At 52.4% G+C, this 24,621-nt stretch overlaps 1 long non-coding RNA gene across 3 annotated transcripts in view; it reads left to right on the top strand.

The window, feature by feature from the left end:
- Nucleotides 1-328: 328 nt before the first annotated feature.
- LOC308057005 overlaps nt 329-24,621 on the top strand; it is a 141,120-nt gene continuing 116,827 nt past the window's right edge. For 2 of the 3 annotated variants that reach the window (XR_013925089.1, XR_013925090.1), the window contains exons 1-2: nt 10,322-15,344; nt 17,176-17,223. This is a non-coding gene — a long non-coding RNA (uncharacterized lncRNA). Of the gene's footprint in view, nt 1,270-10,321; nt 15,345-17,175; nt 17,224-24,621 lie in introns of those variants that run through there. The other variant, XR_013925088.1, reaches the window with a different exon arrangement.

Raw genomic sequence — 24,621 nt, forward strand, 5'->3', positions numbered from 1 at the left:
GCCCAGCTCAGAGGGTCAGATTTCTTCCAGGGTCCCACCAGTTTTAAACATCACTATTTGGTACTGGGAGATCCTCTCAATTCCTCAAACCCACTATTTTTTTTCTTTCTTTTTAATGTTTTCTTTTTTCTTTCTTCCTTTCTTTTTTTTTATCTTTTTTCTTTTCTTTCACAAAGTTTTCAACAAAACCGCACTGCCACGGCACCCCCGTGGTGGGTATCCCCGCAGAGACCAGCAGAACTCCCACGGGCACGGGGCAGGATAGGGGGGACTGGAGGGCCCGACAGAGGATATAATCTGACAAAAAAAAAAAAAGGGGGGGGGGGAGAGGAACAACGAACTATTTTTTTCCCTACAACAGGTAATTTTTCACATTCCTTTCACATCTTTTTCAGCCGCGTCCCTGCCTCCGCACCCACGCTTGGTCCGACCCCTCTCCTCGGCCTCCTTCCACCGCCTTTCCCTAAAATTCCTGCCCCGCTTCCTCGCACCTTGCACACGCACACACCCCTCCCCCTTGATGAATTTCCACCCTTTTCCCCGATTTTTCGCTTTGGCCCTTGGCCGCTCCCGTGGAACCCTCCGCAGCCCCCTCCCGCGGGGGATGCGCGCACCCCGTCCGCACCGTCGCATTTCCCAGTGGTTTTCCCGAAGTTTCGGGCAACGGTTAAAAAGCAGAAATTCTCCTTTATGTTTAGGCTTATTCTGATTTTTTTAATTATTATTACTAGTTTTCCCCGCGGACCACCGACAGGAGCGAGGGTGAGGGTGCGTGCGCTCTCCCCCGCCTTAGCTGCGTCGCTTCCGCGTGTCTTTTTTTATTACTAATTTTTTTTCCACCTTTTCTGCTCTTTCCCCGTTTCTCCCCTCACGGCTCCCGGGGCAGCGGTAGCCCCGAGGAAGCCGGGAGGACACGGACGGAATACGAGACACGACCCTAGCCCCTCGCTGTCCCCGGCTCCGCGCAGCTCCGCGGGGGCGCAGCGAGTCGGTTCCGCGCGGCGCCGCCAGGGGGCAGCAGCGCCCCGCGCGCCGCCGCATCCCCCCCGCCCCCCACCCCGCCTCTCCACCGCCCCCCGTCGGGGCCGCCACCGCCGTTAACGGCCGCCCCGGGCCCGGTGCCACCCCATGTACCGACCGGCGAGGAGCGGCGGCTCCCACCGACCGGGCACCGAGTCCTGGGCCCGATCTGGGGCGGGGGGCGTCCCACCGGCAGCCTGACCCCTCCGTCCGTCCGTGCTGGGGACACGGGTCCGCTCCGCTCCGCAGGTTGGTTTCTTTGTCCTTTCTTTTAATAATAGTGCTAATGGTGACCGTTAATAATGATAATTGATAAAAGTAATAACAGTAAGTGCCGCGTAATAGACTATTATTGCTGTTATTATTACCCATTTACTACACGTATCCCTGCAGGGGGGGACAGGCGCATTACAGGGGTCGGGCACCGGCCCCGTCAGGGCGATGGAAACCGGGCAGACACTTAGGTCGGGATGGAAAAACTGGCATTAACCCGTCCCGGGGGGGAGGGGGGGAGAAAAGTACCTCTTGTTCTCGTTGGAGCGCTGTCCTCGGTGAAGTTGGCTGGCGGTGGCGGGGCGAGCGAGGAGGGGGGTCGGGGGTCTGCCGTGGCCGTGGTGGGGCTGCGAGGAGGGGTCCTCCATCACCCCGCACCGATGTCTGCTGCGGATGGCGCGACCACAGCCAGACCAGATCCAGGAGGCCGCCCCGGGAGGGGTGTACCTGCGCCCCCCTACCCCGTCCCTGCCTGAGAGGGAAAGGTGGTTGGGTTTGGGGTGGTTTGTTTTGTTTTGTTTTTTTTTTTTTCCGGGAGCAAGAGGAAAGAGGCAACATGCTGCTGGTGTCCGGGGAGAAGCTGTCGGTGCGGGATGGGGGGGCTTCCTCACCTGGCAGGAACTTCAGGTGGGAACGCTTCCTCAACGCGGTTTTGCGGTTTGTGACCCAGCGGCTCCGTTCTTAGGAGCATCTGTCCTTAATAACGCAGAGCCGCAGAGCTACGCTGTACCGCGCGTTAACGGGAGTCTGCAGGTCTCCGGGGAGACGAAATCCCTCCGGTGGGGTGTAACGCCAAAGTGGGGGCTGCGGGCACGCTGCTAATTCCCATCTCCAGGTGGGTCCCCCGCCGCAGGTCCGTGATCATTACACCTGGGGGCTTAACCCCTCCTTAAGGTAATTCCACACACACACACACACACACTCCAGTGTTCAGCGAGTCTAGGCGCTCACTTGGGGGGCTGGGAGGGGAGGGGGGAGGACCTTCCAAAAAAGGAAAAAATCGGAAAACAAAACAAAACAAAACAAAACAAAAAACAAACAAAAAACAAAAAAAAAAAAAAAGCGGGGGGAACAAGTGGGAAAATAGTGGACTGTTTTGGAAAATTCTGCTATCGTTTCTACACTGTTTGTGTAAAATGATCCCCTTTAAGCGTGTCTGGAAACCATCACCACCCCCCAAAAAAAGGGCAATTGAGGCAATTCATGTAACTTCGTTTTCCTCCGGTGAGAATAACCATCCCAGTTGCAATAGGACAGTGGAGCTCCGGGAAGAACCGTTCGATGCTCCCCATGCGCCCGGCTGGGATGAGCCGCTGGGTACCATTTTAGCAGGGAAGCCCCCATCTCGTTTTTGAAGCCAGCGAGGCTCGCAGCTGCCCTTTTCCAGCCGTGCAAAACACACGGCCGTCCCGCCGTGAGCATCCCGGGGGGCTCAGCGCACACCCCGGACCACGGCTTTTGGCTGTGCCTCAAGGGGGTGCGTGGGGCAGACCCCAGCCGCATCCGTGTGTGAAAAACAGCAATTCCAGGACCCATCCTGCTGTGGGGGAACCCGGCAGCATCTTCTGTTTAACCGCAGCGGGAGCGGGGTCTCGCCCAGTTTTGCAGAGTTCCAAGTCAGACGTGCACAGTCGAGGCATGCTCAGACCTTCTCGGTTTAGTATTTAAGCAGGTTTTTATAATAACACCCCGCACAGACTTTAAAAAAAAAAAAAAAAAAAAAAAAAGATACTTCTAATAGAACACTGCAAACTTCCTATCCTATCTCTGAGCCAGTACCCCAGGGAAAGTGTGCCCTCCCCTAATGGAAGTTCTGCTGGAGCACCAGCGACGGGGCTGGGGTCTGCCTGAAGTTATGCAAAAAAAGTAAGGAAAAAAAAATTATATTTATGATGCACTCGAAGCGATTTCGTCTGGTGAGGAGGAGGACGAAGTGCGTCCTGTTTTCAGGCGAATTCTCGTAGGGGGGTGCCACGGACCGACAGAGCACCCCAGTTCTGGCCGTCGCAGCCCGGACAGACGGTTCTCGGAGTGGCCTGCTTTTTGCTCAGAAATGCAGGTGTGTTACTCGGGAGAAGAGTTTGGGGGAGAGAAAAATTATTAGCGGAAAGGTGGAAATAGAATTAAGCTTCGCCGGAATAATTAAGCAGAATTTTAAGTGTTTTAGCCCGACTTGGGCGGTGTCAGCCTCTCGGCAAACCTTTTTCCTTCTGGTAATTTTGTTCCGTACAACTGCACTACAGGAACAGTCTAATGAATTTGTGAATAAACAATTTCAACGTCAGCAGATACCCCCGCTCCCCTTAAATTCTTTTGAAAAAACCGAATACTTTGCCTTTACCTGCCATATATATATATATGCATTAGTGTAAGAAAAGATGAGTTAGAGAGCTACATTAAAAAAAAAAAAAACAGCCACACACCCATGCAACTTGAACAACTGGGCCGAATTCTGCCCCTTTAAAGTCAATTGCACCGATTTCAACGGCTTCAGAACCAATTTGGTGACGATTCCATGCGTAATAATCCACCTTTTTTCCCGCTTGAATTCTTAGAGCTCGACAGCGACTGATGCTTAACATCGCTGGAGCTGACCTGCTCAGAAAGAGCTTAGTTGATTCTTGAAGTGGAAAACAATTTTCGTGCATCCTTGTTTTTAAATAAATAAATAAAGGGGCGGGGCGGGGTTGGGGGGGGAGGGAGGTGGGGAAGAAAAAGCATGTAGCCGTTGTCAGTATATCTAGTAACTGCTCTGAAGAAGAATAAACCTCTGTGAGTGCGTGCGGAAAGATGCAGACCCCAGAGAGTGGATGGTCCGTAGGAGAAAGTGAATGCATGTAATCAATAGCAGCGCTTATAGAGAGGGTAAGGGGAGGCGGGGGGGGGAAGGAAGAAAAAATTTGCAAATCTAGGAGCTTACTTGTTCATTTTTACTGGCTTCAGGTAGTGGCAGATTACAGCAGGAATATGCAGGTGGTTGTTCTAATGTTAAGCCTTCTGATTTGAAAAGAAGTCGGCTCTAATACGTTTTATTTTCTGTTCTGAAAGTAAGTAAATTAAAAGGAAAAAGTTTCCGCGCTCATTAGGATGAACAACATTATTCGATGGATTTTATGTTGGTAATTTAAATAATATTAATTCTCAGTTTAACCTGACTTAGCTGTTTGTATTTATTATAGTAATCTTTCCATGTAACACTAAAATCGATAAAAAAATTACAGATTTCTGAACGTAATATAGGATGCTTAAGATATTTAGTTGCTTATGCTAAAGCGTTAAAGGTTTATTTTTATTTTAGCGCGATCTGGTTTTGAATATGGTATAGTTCTTAGTTAATTATTTTATTTCGATGTCGTTGATAGATTCTGTTATTACATCGTTAGGTTTTTGGGATATAGTGTGTATAGATATGTGTGTGTGTGTGTAGAGAGATACATGTGTAGATATATATGTGCGTGTGTTTGTGTAGAGATAGAGATATATATATGGAGATATATATATATATGTGTGTGTGTGTGTGTGTGTGTGTGTATATATATGTATATATGTGGGGTATAAACGTCCCGAAACCCGCGTCCTGCTGGGCCCCACGGGCCGCGACCGGCGGGGGGTCCTGGCAGGGAGACGTGTCCCCGTCCCCCGCGGCTGTCTGGACTGGGACGGTGGGTTAGTCGTGCTGAGTGGGTGGGAAATGCCGGAGCCAAGGGGAGGGGGGAGCCACGTCGCAGCCGGTGTGGGGCAGCACCCGTGGCCGCCCCCCTCCCTCCACCCCCCTCCTTCCGTCGCCCTTTCCCTTCTCCCCAGCCAGCTGGTCCGGGCGAACGGGGCTGGGCTGGGGGAACCGCTCCGGGGCTGCGGATGAGCGGGGGGCTGCGGAGCGCCGAGCGGAGGGAGCCCGGTGAGTACCGGAGGCGGGGTGGGGTCCGGGGGGGGGGGGGGGGGGGGGGCTCGGTATGGCCCTGCCGCGCCGACTTACCCCGCGGCGAGAAAAGCGTGTCCGGGGCTGGGGGCGAGGTGGGGGACATCCCCGGCACCTCTCGGCCTCCTGAAAGCACGGAGAGGGGGGAAGCTGAGGTACGGGAGGAGCGGGATGGAGGCGGGGGCGGGGGGCAGCAACTCCGGGCGGCTGCGGAGCGGGCTGGGGGGTGTTCCTGCCGAGCGGGGGGATTCCTCTGCTGCCCCCTTTTCTCTTTAACACATACACGCCCCCCAATTCCTTACCGTCAGCCACAAATTTTATTCACACCAACAGAAGCAATTGGATTACGAGGGGGCTCGCCTGTGGGCTGGTGAAACACACACGGGGTCGGTGGGGTTCCCGCACCGCGCTGCCCGCACCCTGAGCATCGCACCGCACGGGCGGGGAGGGAGGGGGAGGGGTGGGGCGGAGAGGGGATAGGGATGAGGGAGAGGCCTAGCGAGTGTCCGCCCGGGGAGAAATCGAAATAAATGGGGTGAGGGGGTCTGTCCTGGAAACGGGATGGGGCACAGCACAGCCCGCGCGAGGAGAAAGAAGGGTTTTCCAGCCCAGGCGCAGCTCTTTCTTCTCCCGCCGAGTATTCTTTTTTGTTTTTTTTTTTTTTTTTGGGGGGGGGGCGTGGGGGGGGGGGGGGGGGGCGTCTGGGGGCATGAGTAGGCGGAGGCGGGATGACCCTCCCTACCACCCTTCCGTACCGGTGACCGCCGGCCCAGGCGGCGCTCCTCGCCAGCCCGCCCCGGGACCCGCAGCACGCGGCGGGACGGCGGCCTTCGGTCGTTCAGACGCAGATCCGTTTCTTGATTCCTCCATCACTACTGAAAAGCTTGGGGGAAAAAACGGGGGGAGGGGCTCAGGGCAAGGGGCTCTTCCACCTTCCTGGTGGAGGGGGTGCCTGACAAGCGCTGCTTCTGGTACCCGGCTGCGCTGGGAGAGCGCTGAAACTTTTTGTCAACAGCCATGCGCGTCGAAACGGCAAAGTTTGAATGAGTGTGCTAAGGAGGGGGCTGCAGTCCCGGCTCTGGGGGTGCCCCAAGAACGTGGGAACCGGCGCCAGCAGCCACCTCCGCCTGTCCGACCGTCGGACCGCACGGCGCGGCGGGGAGGTGCGGTGCCGCCAGCCCGGCCCGGTGCGACGGCATGGGTCGGGGAGGGACACACGGCGGCGTGCCCAGGGCGAAGTGGATGAGATCCATGGTTGTCTTTTTAATGCCAAAATAGCCCCCGGCCGTTCCGGGAGTGGATAGGACACAAGGACAGCACCGTGCCCCGAAGGACTGCCGGAGCCGAGGAACCTCCGCACCCCCCTGAAGTCCTGTCGTTGCTTTTAATCCTTTTTTCCCCGCTGCCCCGGGACGCAGCAGCGCTCAGATAACCCCCCAGGTCCTTCGGCAGAGATACCTTAGCTAAGAAGGACACCTCGGGCTTGTTCTGCCATGGGGGGTGCGTGGGTGGGTGTAATTTTCACAGGGGTGTTAGACCGGGGAGGTGCAGCCCAGCTGTGCCGGCTATCCGCGATGTGCATCCCACGCACGGCAGCTGAAACACCGAGGGGCAGCCGCGCCACGAGTGCTTTTGCAATCTCGAATCTCAGCCACGCCAGTCTTTTACATAAATATTTGATATTCGTGCGCCCACAGCCTTTCCTCACTTGTTAAAAGCCCAGCACATTTTTTGGGGGGCGGTTGGTTGGGGGGGGTGGTGGGGGTTTTTTTCCGAACAAGAAGAAATAAAACTGCTACAGGTGCAGCAGAAACAAACGTTCTCCGAAAGAGCCGGGTTATTCTTTTCTCTGCCCTCAGCCTGTTGAGATATGAGACAACCAAAATTCCTAGAAGGAGATGGAGGAAAACAATTATAGAAGCATACCGGACATGGCGGAAGCTCCGCTAATGAACTACTAAAATAAGAAAAAAAAAAAAAAAAAAAAAAAAGGGAAGGAAGGAAGGAAAAGAAAAAAAGTGGCCGTTAATCCAATCAAACATAACCTCCAACTTCTCTGGAATGCGTCTTCCTCCTGACAGCCTACTGCGATTACAGCTCCTCACCGCCGTTCCTGCTCGTAAAAATTGCCTCTCTGTAACATCAAACCTTTCGTTTTCATTATTTTTTATTAAAAAGAGGAAACGAGAATGGGGGAAAGGTAAAGTCTCCTAACATCAGCTAGCAAGCGATTCCGAGGAAAAGGTCTTTCCACGCAGCACTGGTACGAATTAAATAAAGAATGGGGCCACTCTGCAGGGACGAATATTGAAATATTACCATTCCTTGGGATATTGCAACCCCTCTCCTCCCCGCCCCCCGTCAGCCCGTGAGCCCAGCTTTTTCTCTTCAAACAGGCACCCACAGAACGAAACCGTATTTTGATCCCGGGATTTAACATTGGAGGGGCAGGGGGCGGGGGGGTGGGGGGGGCGAGTATTCCCCCTCCCAGCTCAGAAGGTGTCCTTCCACGGCGGGGACCAGGGGGGCGGAGGTGCTGCCCGTCAAAGGGGGGATGCTCTGCCCGCGGGCAGTCGCTCATCTTTATTCCAAGCAAGTCTATATACATATATATATATATATGTATATGTATTTAAATTATTGTAGCTTTTTTGGTTGGAGCACAGCCCAGATGTGGCGGCGCGGGTTAGCGTTTGGGGAGCGGCTCCGCTGCCGTCGGGAGGAGTCGTGCGACAGCGGGAACCGCACCCGGCTGGGGGGGTCCTGCCTGATCCTCTTGCCCGCTCCTGCCTGCTCCTTCCTGCTCCTCCTGCCTGCTCCTGCCTGCTTCTCCTGCCCGCTCTTGCCTGTTTCTCCTGCCTGCTCCTGCCTGCTTCTCCTTGCCCGCTCCTGCCTGCTCCTGCCTGCTCCTCCAGCCCGCTCCTGCCCGCTCTTGCCTGCTCCTGCCTGCTCCTGCCTGCTCCTGCCTGCTCCTGCCCGTTCCTGCCTGCTCCTGCCCGTTCCTGCCTGCTCCTGCCTGCTCCTGCCCGTTCCTGCCTGCTCCTCCCTGATCCTGCCCGCTCCTGCCTGTTCCTCCTGCCCGCTCCCACCTGCTCCTCCTGCCTGCTCCCACCTGCTCCTCCTGCCCGCCCCTGCCAGCTCCTGCCCGCCCCTGCTTGCTCCTGCCCGCGGCAGAGCGCCGGCAGGTGTCGCTGTCCCCCCGCCGCCGGGGCCGGGCCGGGGGTACCGCGGGGAGCGAAGGGGAGAGGAGGGGGTGGCGGGGTCCGGCGCCCTCCGGAGCAGGCCGGGCTGGCGGATCGGGGGCACCGGGGTGGGAAAAGAGCAGCAGAAGAGCGAGCTGTGCCCCCCGCATGCCGACTGCCTTTCCCCCTCCCTCCTCTCTTCCCCATCATAGGTAGGGGGTCCGGCCCGCCGAGGGGGATGCAAAGGGCGGGGGGGAGAATAAAACCCATGCCTCCAGCTCAAAATTACAAAGCGGGGGGGGGAGGAGGAAAGGAGAATTAAAAAGCAGGTTTACTCGTGAGGCCGAATTTTTGGAAAACAGCAAAATAACCGCGGATTTCAAACCTGGCCTTTCCTGGCGGGTTATGTGGTGCTTACGTGTAAACAGACGGCGAAAACAGCAGAAAAAAACATTGCAAAAACAGGACTCGTTGCCCTTCCAGCAGCCCTGGGAGCAAAAAACGCGCCGTGCGTGGAAACCCGGCGGCTCCGGCCGTTCGTGCCCCAGCTGGCGTCCTGCCCCCTCCCTAAAACGCCCCTAACGAGGAGTTTTCTGTACGTCCGTCCCCGGAAATTTCACCATTTAGTGATTATCTGAAGTCTGGATGAAAGTGCTGCAGCTCTCGCCCTCTCTTCTGCCGCTCCCCTTGGCTTCTACCTCTCCATCTCTAGTCGGGGGACATATTCCAAGCCAGAGGGAAGGGCCACGACTTCGGGGGCTTCTTCATTATTTCCCAAGGAGCTGTACTGTGAGGGTGTATCTGTACTGGAAGCTTTTATGTAAGCAATTCAAATTATCATTATTTTTGTGTACGCGTGTGTGGTCAAAGAACTCGTAAGTTCAGCTTTTTTCCTTACTGGGAAAAAAATAATTTTTTTCTCATGTCAAGTTTCAGTTGCGTCAATAATGTTGTATGTTTGCCATTCTAATTTTTTTCGTTTCAGTATTTCAGTCTCATAATAAAGAAATAGTCGGAAAAATAAAATAAATTAAAAAAAAAAAAAAAGAGAGAGACGTTCCTCTACAGCTGCATCTCCATTCTTCTAAAATAACATGTAAATAATGCCAGAATATGTTTATTCGCTTGTGGAGCGATAAGCAGTTCCGATTATTTATGTTTTGATAAAACAAGGCTGAAGAGATGAGGAAGACAATCTAAGTGCAAAATGCTGTATACACGGTTTAGAGGAACCTAGGTATTAAAGCCAGGGAGGTGGGGGAGACCACAGGGATGGGGGGGGAAAAAAAAAAAATACGAGAAAGTGGATCTATTTCATGCATGCATTTATTTTCAGCCCGGCGCCCTGTCTCACCTCCGCGGCCGCAGCGGCCACCCCAAATATGCGCTTTATTCGTGCTTTTACATATTCTCTCGTTTATTTATCTATCCTTGCCCGAAACCCGTGAAATCTCCAACTTCGGCGGCGTTCGGAGCGCCCCGGGCGAGCCGCGCGGGTGCGCAGCGGAACATGCGCGCCCCTGTTTTGGGCTGTAAGAGGCTGATATTAGGTAACGCGCGTGCGGGGGCGTGGGGGTGGGTATTTATTGTTCCTATTCCACCCGTCGAGTCGACGCTCAAGTGGCAAGTGACGGGGGGTGGGGGTGGGCAGCTGTCCCCGCGCTGCCCGTGGTACAGGCAGTGGCGCAGGCAGGGCGGGGGAGGGGAGCGCTGCAAACACCACCCCCCCTCCACGGGGCTCATTCAGCCGCCGCCGCCGTGATTCGCGGGGCCGCCGTATGGTAACGCGGGACGTTGCGGGGGTGGAGGGGATGCTGAGTTGGGGACCCCCGGCCTTGGGGGTGGGGGCGTGCTCCGGTGGGCGGAGGGCGGCTACCCCCGTCCCGTCGGGGCCGCGGTGAGGCGCGGGGTAAGCACCAGCGGGGGGCGGGGGGGGAGGGTCGTGGCGGGGAAGGGGGGATGCGCTGCGGGGACGGACAGACGGGCGTACGGCCCCGCGACCACCTCCGCCCGCCTCTCTGCATATGCAAATGAGGGTCCGCGGGGGAGCGAGAGCTGCACGTGCGCTAATTAAAAGCGAGGGAGGGAGAGTGGGTTTTGCGTCCGCGGGCCGGGAGTCCCCGGCACCCGCTATTGGCAAAAAAGACGTATAGAAATGGTACTTTCCTAACGTATTGTTGCTATATGTGGTAAGGTAAGAGCTAACCCAACAGATTATGGTGTCGGTTTCCGTTTTGAGGCTTTGTTTTGGGGTTTTGGTGTTGGTTTGTTATTTAAAAAAAAAAAAAAAATTTACGTGTACCCATCACTTTTTATTGGGTGACATACCAGTGTAGAGCTTGTAGAACTGGAGCGAGAGGTAGCACTGGAAATACCGTAAGAAATGCCAAAGAATTAAACTATACATGCGGCGAAACAGGCACTGAGTAATGCAGACTGGGCATGACACTCTGCTCTTTATTTATTAAAAAAAAATACATGCATGACAGTCTTTGGGGAGGGCTAACTTTTTAGGAAGCCCTATACGTTCATGCAGGTAAGTAATTCATAGTGTAACTAATTACATATGCATGCACTTGGACTTTTTTTTTTTTTTTTTTTTTTAGGGAAAAGGGGGGGAAGAAAGAAGGAAAAATGTGTGTACGAGCGGGGGTGTTGTTTTTGATGGAATAACGTTACTCGTTTAAAAACATAACATGCCTGGTCTATGAAAAGAAAGTGATCGTCTCTTTTTAATCAGATTTAAACTACACTTCTTTCTGCTCTTCTTCCTCATAAGGATTTTTCTGTTAGGGTAAACCTAAATGTGTTGACAGTGTTTGTAGTGTAATTCGAGGCCTGTGGATATTCGGATAAAGCAAATGTAATGCTACCGGCAATATTTTAAAATAACCTCTAAAAATGCTTTTCCTGTAAATAATTAGGTAGCGGGTTCAAGGCTACACAGGTTAAAATGAGATGTAATACATGTAACAACGCAGCACTCAAGACAGAATATACAAAATGTCTTCCTCAGAGAAAGCTCTCCGTACCTGAGTCTGCACACTTGTAAGAGAAGATTTTGAAATAAAAGGTTCCTGAAGTTAAGGCAGATATAAGTGCACTTACAGGCCATTATACAGCAATGGGATATTATAAATACTCTGACACAGTCCCCATTACACGCATTATCTATGTTGTGTTATACCTGAAAACGGTGTGGCTTTGGGCTGTTGTTGGTTTTGGGGTTTGGGTTTTTTTTGTTGTTTTGGGTTTTTTTCCTAATACGTAGTTAATTAGGTGATCAAACTTGCAGTTTCGAGCTATCGGTATGATAGCGGAGCAGGGCAGTGAGACCTCCCCTCCGTTTAAGACCCAATAAGCATCTTGTGCACCTCGATTTGTAACATTAGCACCGTGCGTATTTTGTAACCTCGCGCAAGCAGAAGCATGGAGGAAAGTGGACATAAAGACACATACACAGCAGAGTCTTGCCAAAACCCGAGAGAATAGGAAAAAAAAAAAAATGGAGGGGGGAGGGTATTTAAAAATAAATAAATGAAAGAAAAAGACGGAGAGATCAAAGGAAAAGCGACAGCCTGTAACTTTCAGTAAATTAAAAAATGCAAATATATCTTTACATATGCATCAGTATTAAAAGTAATACCCGCTGGAGCCAACAGGAGCAGGCGGAGGAGGAGGAGGAGAGAAGAATGGCGCAGCGGCGGAGCCCGCACCGTGCACCGGAGCCGCCCGCTCCCAGCCGCGCTCTTCTCCGCGCCGCAGCCCGGCCCTGCCCTGGTCGATCGTTTCGGGGGTGTTTGTTGTTGTTGATGATGGTGGTGGTGGTGATGATGATGTTTGGAAGGAGAGGGGAGGCCCGTTTTTTTTGTTCCGTTAATTAGAATCCTCCGCAATAGGGGCGATCGCTCCGGGAATCCGCCGTCTCCTCTCCGAGCAACGGGATTTGCATATATATATATTTTTTAAATGCCCTAATTTCCTTGATGTATGTAAATGTAGCCGGACGTACAGTATGCCTCGAGCTGACGTCAATGGACGTGACCTCGCCGTTAAACCTTGAACGTGAAGCCGGGAAGGGGGACGCGGGGTGGGGGCGCCGCCGCCAAGACGCTCCGCGCTGCTCCGCGCCGCTCCGCGCCCAGCCGTGCCGGGGAGGACGCGCTGGCGGGGGGCGGCCAGCCCGCAGGAACCGTCCGCGGGCGCGCAGGCTGCTTGCCCGAGCCTAGCCGCGCCGCTCCGCGCCCCTTCCCCCTGAAATGAGCACTGGCACCAGCTGCAGCAGCAGCAGCAGCAGCAGCAGCAACAGCAGCCCCCCCGCCCCCCCGCGCGGCCCCAAAACAAAGCCCACCTCCCCGGAGCACCTCAGAGCCCGTCCTGCCTTTTTTTTTTTTTTTTTTTTTTTTTTTTTTAAGTGGGACACCTTATTTGCTGCCTCTCTTCGTCAGGCAACGAGCGGGAAATAGAAAACTCCGGCCGATTAAAAAGAAAAAATAAATAAAATCCCCCCCCTCCCTCCCCAAACATTGCATGACACAGGCATGTTGCGCTAGCGCAGGCGAAACATCCCTTCGGGTGGCCGGCGGTTCTCCGCCGGTTCCGCGGTTGTAGGGCTCACCGGTGCCACCGACCGGGGCGAAGGATCAGGGGCTGCAGCCGCTGGGTCCCGCCGATCTGTCTGGCATCACGGCTTGGCAGCGACCACCCACCCCCGGCATCGGGAGGAGAAGCGGTATAAAAGGGATCCGGCGTCTGGCGGAGGAAAGCGCGTGGGTGCGGGGGTAGCAGAGGGTGGTGCGGGGGCGGTTTGTGCTCCTCTTCCTCAGTTCCCGTTCCCCCCCACCCCCCCCACCCCGCTTTGGCAGCGCCGCGCTGCGTGGCGATGTTCGGAGAACTTTGATCTCCGCGGGAATTCCAGCCGACCAGGCGGCAGGGTGGAAGGCAAACGGCGGCTTGGAGGCGAGGGGTGTTCTCTGCTAGGACCCCCGTTTCTCTCCTCCCGACGCTGTTGGCATGTTTGCGGGCCTGCTGCGAGATGCTCCGGAGCATCCCTCTGGTCCTGGGCACGGCCGCCCCCAGCGCGAGCCAGCGGCCAGCCGGCGGGCTCGTACTCCGTTCCATTCCATTCCATCATCTCGACTGGACTTGGATGTCCACGCCGGGGAGTGGAAACGCTAGTGTGTTTCTGGCCGGGGGAGGGACGTGGGCTTTTATAAATCCTCTCAGCAGTTTGTTGTTTGGTTTTGGTTTTTTGGCGTTTCGTTTTTTGGTTGTTTCTTTTTTTTCTTTTTTTTTTTCCCTGTACCCGGGGCCCCGGCCCAAATTCCCCTGGGCTGGCGGTTTGGTCCCCACAGAGCTCCCTTTGTCCGCCGGGTCCCGGCGGGGCTGTGCCGGCGGGGGGTGCCCGGGTGCCGACGGGTGCGTGGGGCTGTCCCCGCGGAAATCCGCGCCTGGGGACTGCGGAGCGACCCCCCGCAGCCGCGCTCCGGGCGGGACATCCAGCCGGCACCGTACACATACATACGCGCACACAGTCATACAGATGTGCGCGGGAGTAGCAGGTACATATATATTAATTTTTCAGTCTCGCCCCTCCCCCCACCGCCTCTCCCCCTCGCAGCCCCCTCCCCTCACACATACCCACACTCCTTGACACCTGCCCACGCGGGGCCGGGGCGTCGTGTACAGCCGACCCAGAGGGGGGGGGCAGCGCAGCACCGGCGGAGGGGGGGGGGGGAGACAGCCGCCCTGCCGCCCCCTCGCCGTGCACCACCTCCCTCCATCCGTCCTCCATCCCTCCCTCCCCTCTCCCTCCCCACACACCTCCCGCTCCGGCGCACACCCAAACTTCACCCAGCCCGCCCCCCTGAGCCCTAAAACCCAGCCGGGGCGCAGGCGGGCGTTGTCACGCCGTTTTCAAACCCGTAGCGATGGACGAGAGGGGACTGACGGGACCGGCCGCTCTTCAGGACACCCTCCTTCCAGCGACGAGAGGTCACGCTACAAGTTTCCATGACCGCAGGGATGGGACGAGAATCTTTCGTGTTAGCACCATGATTTTTTTTTTTTTCTAATTCCACCTCCCCACCCCCCACCCTCCCTTTTTTTTATCGTGCTGTTGGTCGGCTGGTTGGTTTGGACAGAAGTTGCACAAAACGGCAGTGCCTCCCAAAAACAAGACTCGGAAGAAACTGTTCTTCAGAAGTTAGCTGGAGAAAAACACCTTAGAAAACTTGACCTTTTGCTGCATTTTTTTTTCCAGTTTCCAAAGAAATCCGCGCTTTCCTTCTGCTCTAGGAAAAGGTAGCCATTGCTCTTCTTTAGACTAGACATTTCTAATTTGTTCCGTCTGTCAGAATGGGACTATGAGAGGTTTTGGTGCAAATTCATTATCTCTGGCAACGCATAACGTATAGTAGGAACTGAAAAAGACCGTGGCAATGGATGAACAATAGGGCTTCAGTTCATCAGCAACAAAAGCGTTGGGGAAATTGGTTGAATTTCAGAGCACGTCCTCCTCAGCAGAGAGGGCTGGACTAGACCTTGGCCACCCCCCCACCCCCCCCAAAAAAAAACAACCAAACTTGCAGAGCCTCACATACAACACTTCACTTTCTGCTCTGGGGCGTAGGAAGCAATACAGAAAAAGGAAAGAAAAGAGGGAGGGAAAAAAAGAAAAGCTCAACCCAACCCAACTTTCTGCGTTTCTCTGGCGTTTTCCTGGATGGAAGATTTCTAACTCTTCTAAAGCCGTTCGCGCAAGAATGACACCGTGGAGCTAAGCGGCACTTTTAAATAGGGATGGCGAGGGGGAAAACGTGCATTTCTGGAGACACGAAAGAGCTTTCTCTGCTCCGAGGGGGCTTGGATGGGGATCTTTGTTTGCCACCGGAGACACAGCTCACCCCCGAGATCTGGGGTCAAATCCTTCTCTGATAAAGAGGAGAAATGTAAGTACCGCGGGCTGTGTGGGGCGGGTGTGTGGGGAGGGGATAGACCGATCCTGAATTCCCTGCAGAACTGGGGATGCTGAGCCCCGGGCCGGCCGGAGCTGCCAGGTACGTGTGAGCCCGGGCCGGGGCCGCCTCTCTCCGGGCAGCCCAGGCCGGGCGCCCCGGCAGGACTCCGGCCACTTCCACTCGCCCCCGGCGGAGGAAATTTGATTAACAAGGCAGGGTTTATGACTCGACACGGCGGCTTAGGCCGGTTAGCCGATTTTGTGCGCCTGATGGTAAACCTGTTGGTCGCGGGGCGCAGTTAGGTGCGGGAACTGTTAATTATCCGGCAGATTGCCAGCGAGAGCAGAGCTGTGGCTTTTCAGGGGGCTTTTTGGCAATGCCCGCACAGTGCCTTCGGTAGGTGTGCAGGCAGAGGAGCAAACACTTGTAACGGCTGGAGTATAGTATCTAACTCCTGTGGCCTCAAGCTTAAATAAAAAAGGAAAGAGAGAAAAAGGGAAAAAGGGTGGGGGGTGGGGGAGATAAAAGAGAAGGAAAGTAAAAAAAGAAAAAAAGGAGATAAGCTAAACGCATATCCAGTAGCTGGCCGGAGTGCGAGGGATTGTTCGCTGCAGTTATCCCACCCGCTACCTCCGCAAGCAGCGGGTTCCTTGGAGCAAGCAGCCATCCCTTCCTGGCTCACCCAAAACGCACCCCGGTCAAAACACGCACCCCTCTGAGTGGGGTGGGGGTGGGGAGGGGTCTGATGAACGCGTGATGCTCCTGCCACTCTTGCCCTGCCGGCCGCGGCGTCGGGGGCCCGGTGGGCCCGGCTCGGCGCGGCTCAGCCCGGCTCAGGAGCGCACCTTTGAGAGGGCCGGGCCCGGGGAGGGCCGATGAAGACGCGGCACGGGCGCAGACCTCGACCCTGGCGGTCAGTGGAGAGGAGGACTCGTCCAGGGGTGCCCAGCTGCATCCCTCCATCCCTCTCGCCGTAGAAGTAGCATCCCTCCGCAGCTCCCGCCACCCCCGGTCCCTGGAATGGGTGGAACTGCTTCACCGTAAAACAGAACTCAGTTGCTCTCTGGGTAGTAGTAGTAGTAGTAATAATAATACGGTTTTTTTTTTTTAGCTAAGGCTGATGTAATGGAGATGATGCAATGCAAGAGAGTAGCTCACGTTGTATTAATTCACCCCCGCGTCCCTCGATGAGCTTTCTGGGCTGTAAACACAGAGCATGCCTTCCCGGTGATCCCGGTTTCAGGACACCGGCGGTCTGGAGGAGCTGGGAAATGTAGCAGGGAAACGCCGGCTTAATGTGTTTTGCATGTTTTGAACTGAAGGCTAGGTGGAGCCTCCATCCTTTATTAACTGGCAGCTTATAGTATGCAAATCCTATATCTACCTCTGTAGTTTTCATCAATTCTATCCAGCAGCCCCAAATAATACTCTTAACCTCTTATTTTTAAGCATAGTTCTCCAGAAATAGTGATGCAGTTTGGTGTTTGGATTTGTTGTTTGTTGTTTTTTTAAATTGTATTACTTATATTATTTCCTGTAAATATTGATTACCACATTTAACCCTGCAGATACCGGAGTACATTACACAGATCTGTTTTGTGTCACATTCGATCATCTGCAGGAAATGTGGCTAGTTATTTCCCCGTTTAATCTAAAGGCAAGCGTTTTAGTGATTTATTCAATCATCTCAAAAGTTAATATACTCAGTCTCTTCTGAACACACATGGGTTTACCTGTTCACAAATATTTCATGAAGAAGAACCAGACACTGAAAGTATTTAAATTATGATCCTCTGTCTTTTTTTTTCTGGCTATTTTTCAGATTTAGACAACGGAGAGAGACCACAGGGAGTGACAATCACAAGAAACGGTAATTTTTACTTTTTTCTTTAATAAAAGTCAGCCAATATGATATGCATTATCTACAAAGATGAATACGTGTTCTTTAACAGCATGCACTGTTTTCATGTGTAATTACTGATGGTTTGCGGGTTTGGTTTTTTTCCCACCGAGACTTTGAATTCTCAATAGCCTGCCTTTTCTTATTTTGTAATCTGGATTTATATTAGATATGCCTTTGCATACCATCCGTTCAATGGAACAGAAGTATAATCTGCAGTTGTCTGTAAAATGGAATTGTGGTCACAAAAGGAATGATGAGGCACCTTTACCAGAAGGTGAGCCAGTCAAGTGACTTACCTGGCTGGGAGGAGAGGGGTGCTTTGCAGGGAAAGCTGTCCTGGGCTGTACTGGCGTGCCGTGATTTACATCTACATGAATTCCATCATAATTTAGTGTGAAAAGGGGATTTATGTTATGCTACACTCTTCTTATGTACCTCACAGCAGCTTAAGGGGGGCTTCTGTGCGTCTTCCACGCAGAAGGTGGGGATGCTGGCATTAGGGCAGTGCTCTGATTGCGAGAGTTAGGGAATCATCATCATTCCTCTTTAAAGTCAGTAGAGACTGTTTATTCTTAAGAAATCTACGCAGGATGTTCCTTCTTTACGTCACAGCCATCTGGAGACCTATAAAAAGATTAGAAAACAAGCATGGCAATCACATACTAATCTACAGGCCATTAGCGAGAATTTATTAGGGAGGCAGGAGGAAAAAGTCAGTGTTTGGATTTCATATCTTCCAATATGCAGACCATTTCTACAGTGGTTTTGGAATAAGTAAGTTTTATTCAATGATGTAAACTGGGAGAAAGCAGACAGTGTTAACAGCTGCTTTTGACAGTTCAGAGGATGTTTTTGGCAGTGGTTTCAGAACTACACATTGCTTAAACTGTCCACAGGCTGGAAAACACTGCAGTCTTGGAAATGTGTTTTACAACATTTCCATTTTTGTGGTATTAAGAGTAAGCAAATACTTTTGAGTGAGTCTTACCAGACACCCGTCGATTTCGAGGCCCTGCTAGATGCCTGAGAGTTACAAAAATGTAGTTGGTAATATGGCTAATGAACGGCTGGGTCATAATCGTCATGTTGGCTCTTTTGGCATGTTGGCTCTGATGATTCATCAACAGAATGTGGCAGGTGTGTTGCAGTTACTTCCCAAGTCTGTGTGTAAGTGAGGTGGTCATGAGAACAGGGCCTGGTGTTTTAAAGGTATATCCTGCATCTCTGAAACATACCGATATGCGATATAGGTCTTGCATTCCACTGTAAATCTGGTGACAGGGTGGCATGTTTTATATGGACACATTAAAGCGTATGTATGTGTCTGTGTTAATGTGCATTGTATCTACACATATAAACACAGACGTACAACACATACGCAGCAGGAGCACTTGATTTTTCCTGCCTCTGACTGCAAGAATTTGATACATAAGCTCAGGAGCTTGTGGTGTTCAACACATGCCTGTTCACCAGCACTGCTGCCCCTAGCTATTGCCAGAAAAAAAAATCTTTCTGCCTATCTGCCAATTCAGAAAAGCTCATTTGAATTTTACATAATATCAAAATGATCATGTGCCTCTGGATGTATCAGATGTCTGGTTCGGTCATCCCTGTTGTGCCTGAGCAGCCTGAGAGGTAATGAAGAAGCTCAGTAACTATTAATGCAGCACTGTAAGAATTCTGATAATTTTGTGCCAGGCTCTGTGTTTCCCACAAAGAGCACTGGCACACTGCAGTGTCCCTCTGTACCAGGATACCTAATACCTGTTTAAAGAAGGAATGCTCAGTTTCAAAGGCTGAGCATCTGAAAGCACAAGCGAGCGGCCTTGTTAGTGACATGGCTGCTGAATTCGAGGTTTGGCAGATTAGCAATGTATATGTGTTACTTCTCGGTGGCACTATAAATTTGGGGCCTTGTCTGACAAATTACATGGCTTCCCCATTTTTGTGCTCTTGTAATACTAATTTATGATAGAAACAGTCTGGTTGGTATAGTTGTCATTTTACGGAATAACCACGTACACTACATACATATTTTCATACACACACATGTACCTAGGCAGGCACGTGCACATACGGTTCCCCTATGTACACACAAGCACATATATGCTTTACCATGTAAGAAGGCTCTGCAGCCAACACAGAGCAACAACAACTCCAGTCTAACTCCATGCATTTAAAAATTTCCCCCTAAAAAATCGCGACCTAGGCAAACGGGTTGCTTTGCAAACAAATGCGTGTGAGTGCAGTGTGGCATGTTGACTATGGCTGTACGGGAGCATACGTTGCGTTTTATTTTGCACCTTGGAGGAACAGCAACAGCATGGATTTTAAGTCGTGATTCCTTTAGGAGTGCAGAGCAGCCCACGTTCTGCCTGTGCTGAATTTTTCGGCGTGCGCCCTATATTGGCTGCGGCACGCATGGGCTGCTGGAGTGCATTTATTAATTTCAACAGTAAATATGGTAGATCTCAGTGAGAAGATTCATTGTTACCACGTATACTCGAGAGACCTTTAATGTTTGCACTTTAGACTTAGAAAAATTCTATACGAATTATACTGTTAAATAGTTCAAAGTATAATGTTCTTTTTCGGGGGGTGGGGGAGGGGGAAACCGAGAGACTTAAATCCTAAAACTGCAACATAACGCATTCTCACTGTTTAGAAAGACTTGTCTCCATCGGGTTTCTCGAGTGACGCCGGCATGCATTTCTTCACTCTAAGTACGAGGTTAATAAAAATAAACGATAAATCAGCGTTTTTATTAAGGCGTTTCGCCGGATATGTGCAGCCTCGGATACATATTGCTGCAATGTTCACCTGTGCTGCATTCTAAGGCAGAGTCAGGGACACACGCACACGGGCTGGGAGGGTGGAGGGGTGGGAGGGGGGAGAGAGGGTATAGATGCTATAAAATACACCGAGCCCTGCTGCTCGCAGCGCTCCCAGCAGACGCGCAGAGGAAAACGCCTTGTACGACCGTCCCGCTGTAAATACCCGCAAACCGCTCACAGGCGCCAAACGGGGCCGAGATGCGGAGCCATTAAGCACCCCCCGCGCCCCCCCGCACCCGCACCCGCACCGCAGCGGAGCAAACGGTCCCTGTAATCACGCACGGCGCGGCGGCGCAGCGCCGGTGCCGGCCGCGGGGAAGGCGAGGCCCGGAGCCAGGCACGGCCGCGCCGCACATCGCTCCGCGGGGCTCGCCGGAGGAGAGGCGCCGGCGAGGGCGCTCCCCGGGCCTGGGGGCGCTTTCCCCCGCCTGTAGCGGGGGCGGCCCCGGCTGCGGCGGCAGGTAACGGCGGGGCAGGGGCGGGCGCAGCCAGGGCTCGGTCCCGCCGCCCGCGTGCGCCGGTAGCCCCCTGCACTTGAGGTTTCTCATGACATCATCATTACCTTGGTCTCCCGCGGTCCAGGACCTCTGACCTTGCCGGGCTGGTCCCACATTTTGGCACTGAAAGCCCTCCAGTGATGGCCCTTTTCTCCTTTTTTCAGACCGGGGGCAGCAGCACGCCGGCAAGACCGCACCTCCTTCTCCCCGGCCCTGGGACCCCGGGGAAGCGCGGACCTTCCCCTCTCACACACACACGCACGCAAGATATTTGCAATCAAGCTGCCACCATTTGGTAAAAAGCTCTGTGCCGTGCATAATCTAAAGGGATCAGCAGCCGCGTCCTCGAATCATCTTGTCACTTTCTACTGAAATGGGATTTTTTTTTTTTTCTCTTCCCTTCTTCCTCCTTACGCCGCGCTGGAAATTGCCGATGGCTTTACATCTTTATAGAGGCTAAAGAGTCTTTCCTGAGAACGAAGCGATTTACAATGCAAAATAGAGGCCTGTGAAGGGATGGATGCTTCTCACTCTTAACGCAGCTTGACGCACCTTAATAGCTGGTTTTATTTTCTGGTATTAACAGACGGATTGTTGGCTACCGCTGCCGGAAATTACTGGCTGAAAGAAAAAAGTTCGGAATAAACTTTGAAGGCAACAGATCTCTTTTTGGATGTTATTAGCTGGCAGATACACACAGACACACAAACCAGGTCACAATTGCAAAAAAGGATGAATATTTTAAAGCACCGCTAGTACTGTTGGAGGAAACAACACGCCTGTTTGTCAGAAAGAATCTGAATTCTAGCGAGGAGAGAGAGAGAGAGAGAGGGAGAGAGAGAGAGAGAGAGAGAGAGAAAAAAAAAAAAAAGCTTTGAGGGAAGCGAGTTGTTATCTTTGGTTATCTAGCTGTATGAGTGTTTTGGTCTTCATAAAGCTAGATAACCGAAAGTAAAAACTCCTTCAAGATCATCGTACAGCGTGCGAAAATGAAAGACTACTGCGAGAGACAGTAAAAAACGAGAAAGGTCAGGAATGCTTATTGAATCTAACATTTTTACAGCTGAAGGTGGGAGTGGAGGAAATTAAATGGCATACTTATTCCAAAATATGAACTTGCCAGATGGGCATAGAACGGATAGCCAAGACGCTGCACAGAGGAAATGGTACTGATAGTAAACAATGCATGTGCAACTATTGCTGTTGAATAAATAAATAAAAAGAAACCCAGAGCAGCTAACATTTAACTTGGCTAAGAGGATATTTTTTTTTTTCTTAGAGAGCTATTTGGAAATGCTACTTCATTTCGCAAAACCATTCATTACAATGAAATGATCTTAAAAATAAAGGTGGTAGTTGGTGATGATGAAGATGACGGTGGCGGTGATGATGCAGCGTGGACTGAACTGAGAAAAAAACCAAAAACAACCAGAAAAAAACCCCAAACAAAACCAAAACTCAACCCAACCAACAAAAACCAACCAACACAAAACCTGTCTGTGTGCATCTGAGACGAGGCGTCGGGGTTTATTTCATATCATATGAAAGCAAGCTTTCAGGAAAAGTTTACGCTGAAGTGTAGGCAAGCTTAATAATTTATATCTACTGAGAACCCGGCGGAGCTGCACAAAGATGAAAAAAAAAAGTAATGGCCGATTTTTATTCTTCTATTCAAAACGGCAGCACAGATGCTTCTCTGTTCCGAGAGGGTTTCCTTGAGGAAGCTACTGAAGCAGAAAGACATGATGGAGACTAGATCGCCTCCCCCCTTGTCAAAGTGTTAAAAAATGTTCTGTGCCTTGCTCTGCGCCTAGCATTGGAAATGAAAGTGACATTTACTCCAAAACCCACGTGTGCGCCTCCTCGCTTTTTGTTTAAGGATGATCAGATCTATCCAGGAAACAGCTCTGGCATCCCAAACCGAAATAATTAGGACGTATATAGACCTGACAAAAAACGGAGGGGGGGGGGGGTGTAGGTGGGGGGGTGGGGGGAGGCGGGGTGGGGAAGCGGAGGGTCTGTCTTGCCTAATTGATTCCGTTAAACGGCGTGCAGGAGATGTGAACGGCTGGGCGCTCCCATTCCCACGCTCGGGGCAAGTGGCAACGCCGTGCCCCGGCAGCCCGTGACAGACAGCCCGGCTGGAGGGGGCCGGGGCCGGGGGGGGGGGGGGGCGGGGGAAGCCCACCGCGGGGCCAGCACCGCGCTCCCCTCCCTCGGCGCCGCCCCCCCCCCCCCCAACCCCATTCCCCATCCGCGGGATGCCAGGCGAGCGGCAACAACAACCCCCACCCCCACCCCCCCGCGCCCCCCGCCCCGGGCGCAAGTTCCGCCCTCGCCCGCGGACGTGGGATGGAGGGGGGGCGGGCGGGTGCGGAGGCTGGGCCCGGCGCGGGAGGGGCTGGCCTGGCGGAGGTGCCCGGGTTTGCGGTAAACGCGAGCTGTGGTGCTGCGCGGCTGCGTAACCGCAGCGGTGCGGGCGGCTGCGGCGGCGGCGGAGCCGAGGAGCATTAATTGCGGAGGGAACATGTTCCTATGGACTTGACCTGCGCCTCCTCCCCGGGCACGCCGGCGTGCGGTGCCCTGTTAGACACCGCAAGTCCCCAAGCAGATTAAAATAAGATCAAGAGATAAGGGAAGGGGGCTCGGCATCGAGCGAGGGGGCTAACATTTCTGCGCGCTGCTTTTTATTTGTCTTTTTTTTTAATTTAATTTAATTTAATTTTTTTTACCTCGCAGTCGTACTGTTTGCCTAAAACATTGTTTTGGGGCTTATGGTGGGAATGTTTGCCTTCACGCCACGCACCGGGAGAGGAAGGGGGCAGAGAGCCAGCCAGCGGGTCCTGGCAGCAGCAGGCGTGTGTTGTCAATTTAAAACCAAGAATTTGGCCTCAAAAGTTACCCCATCCTCCCCCGTAGCTGTAAAAAGAATCGCACGGCAGTTTTGGCCGGGGGGTGTGGGAGTGTGTGTGTGTGTGTGTGTCTCGCTCGGTGGCTGCCGGCCGGGACCCCGGCCAGGCTTGTTTTTCAGGTAAATCCCCGTTTTGGCAGCGCTACGCGTGCCAAAGTTTTACTGCTGCAGCCAGTGGACCCTTGTTTTGTTTATTTATATCCGAAACCGTGTTTGTGCCCCCAACCTCCCACCGCAGAGTGCCCGCACTCCTCTCATTTACTGCCTGTCCAGGGGTGCTATTTACCTAGAACCATTGTCTACTACAATTAACATTTACATGACAAAGTACGTGGTTTTCTTTCTCAAAGAGCTTCAATTAAGGCAATAAGCTGTTTTCCGGGGAAACCCACTGTTTGCTGAGGCATTCAGTGGGGTCAATTTACTTAAGCTTGTTGCTCGCGTCTTGGTCTTTGATGTAAATTTGTGAAGGAAAACACCCGAGGAAAATACCGGTGTTATAACTGCGTGTTGGCCATTGTCACATTCAACTGTTTTGCACTGTTTTACTAATGTTACGTGACTGTCAATCAATAAAAGACGTTTGGCTGTTATTAGTATTATTATTGTTACTCTTTTGCTGCTTTAGGAGCAAAGCACCCCATTTCTCCCCCCTTTTGTCCTGGGCACCTAACTTTTGGCTTGGGAAAAAGAGAGCATGTGGAAATGTGGTAGCATGCCCTCCAAGTTTATCCTTTAAGAGGCTCAAGCAGCAAGCATCGTTTCCTGGGATTATCTATCCGTTAGGTGCCGTTTCTTTAAAAGTTGCGTGGTGAAAAAAAAAAAAAAGAAATCAAACCATATACAGCTTTATGTAACAGGAAAGAAAAAAAAAGTGTAAATATTAGTGGAGCAGTTCTTTGAAAGTTAGTTTTACCACTGGGAGAGGCCAGATCGAGTGTATTTAGCATACCAGTGCATTGTAAAACAGTTGGAGTGAAGTTGCAGGTTGCGTGAGTATGCATGTTAACTAGCAAGGACCCGGGCTTATTCTTTGTGAAAAGGGAGCAGCAGATTGCTGTGCAAGGCCAATGTTAAAAAGGCAGCTGAATTTAACACCATCTGGAAGAAAAGATCCCTTCAC

The sequence above is a fragment of the Falco punctatus genome (genome assembly GCF_963210335.1).
Source record: "Falco punctatus genome assembly, chromosome: Z".
Lineage (NCBI taxonomy): Eukaryota > Metazoa > Chordata > Aves > Falconiformes > Falconidae > Falco > Falco punctatus.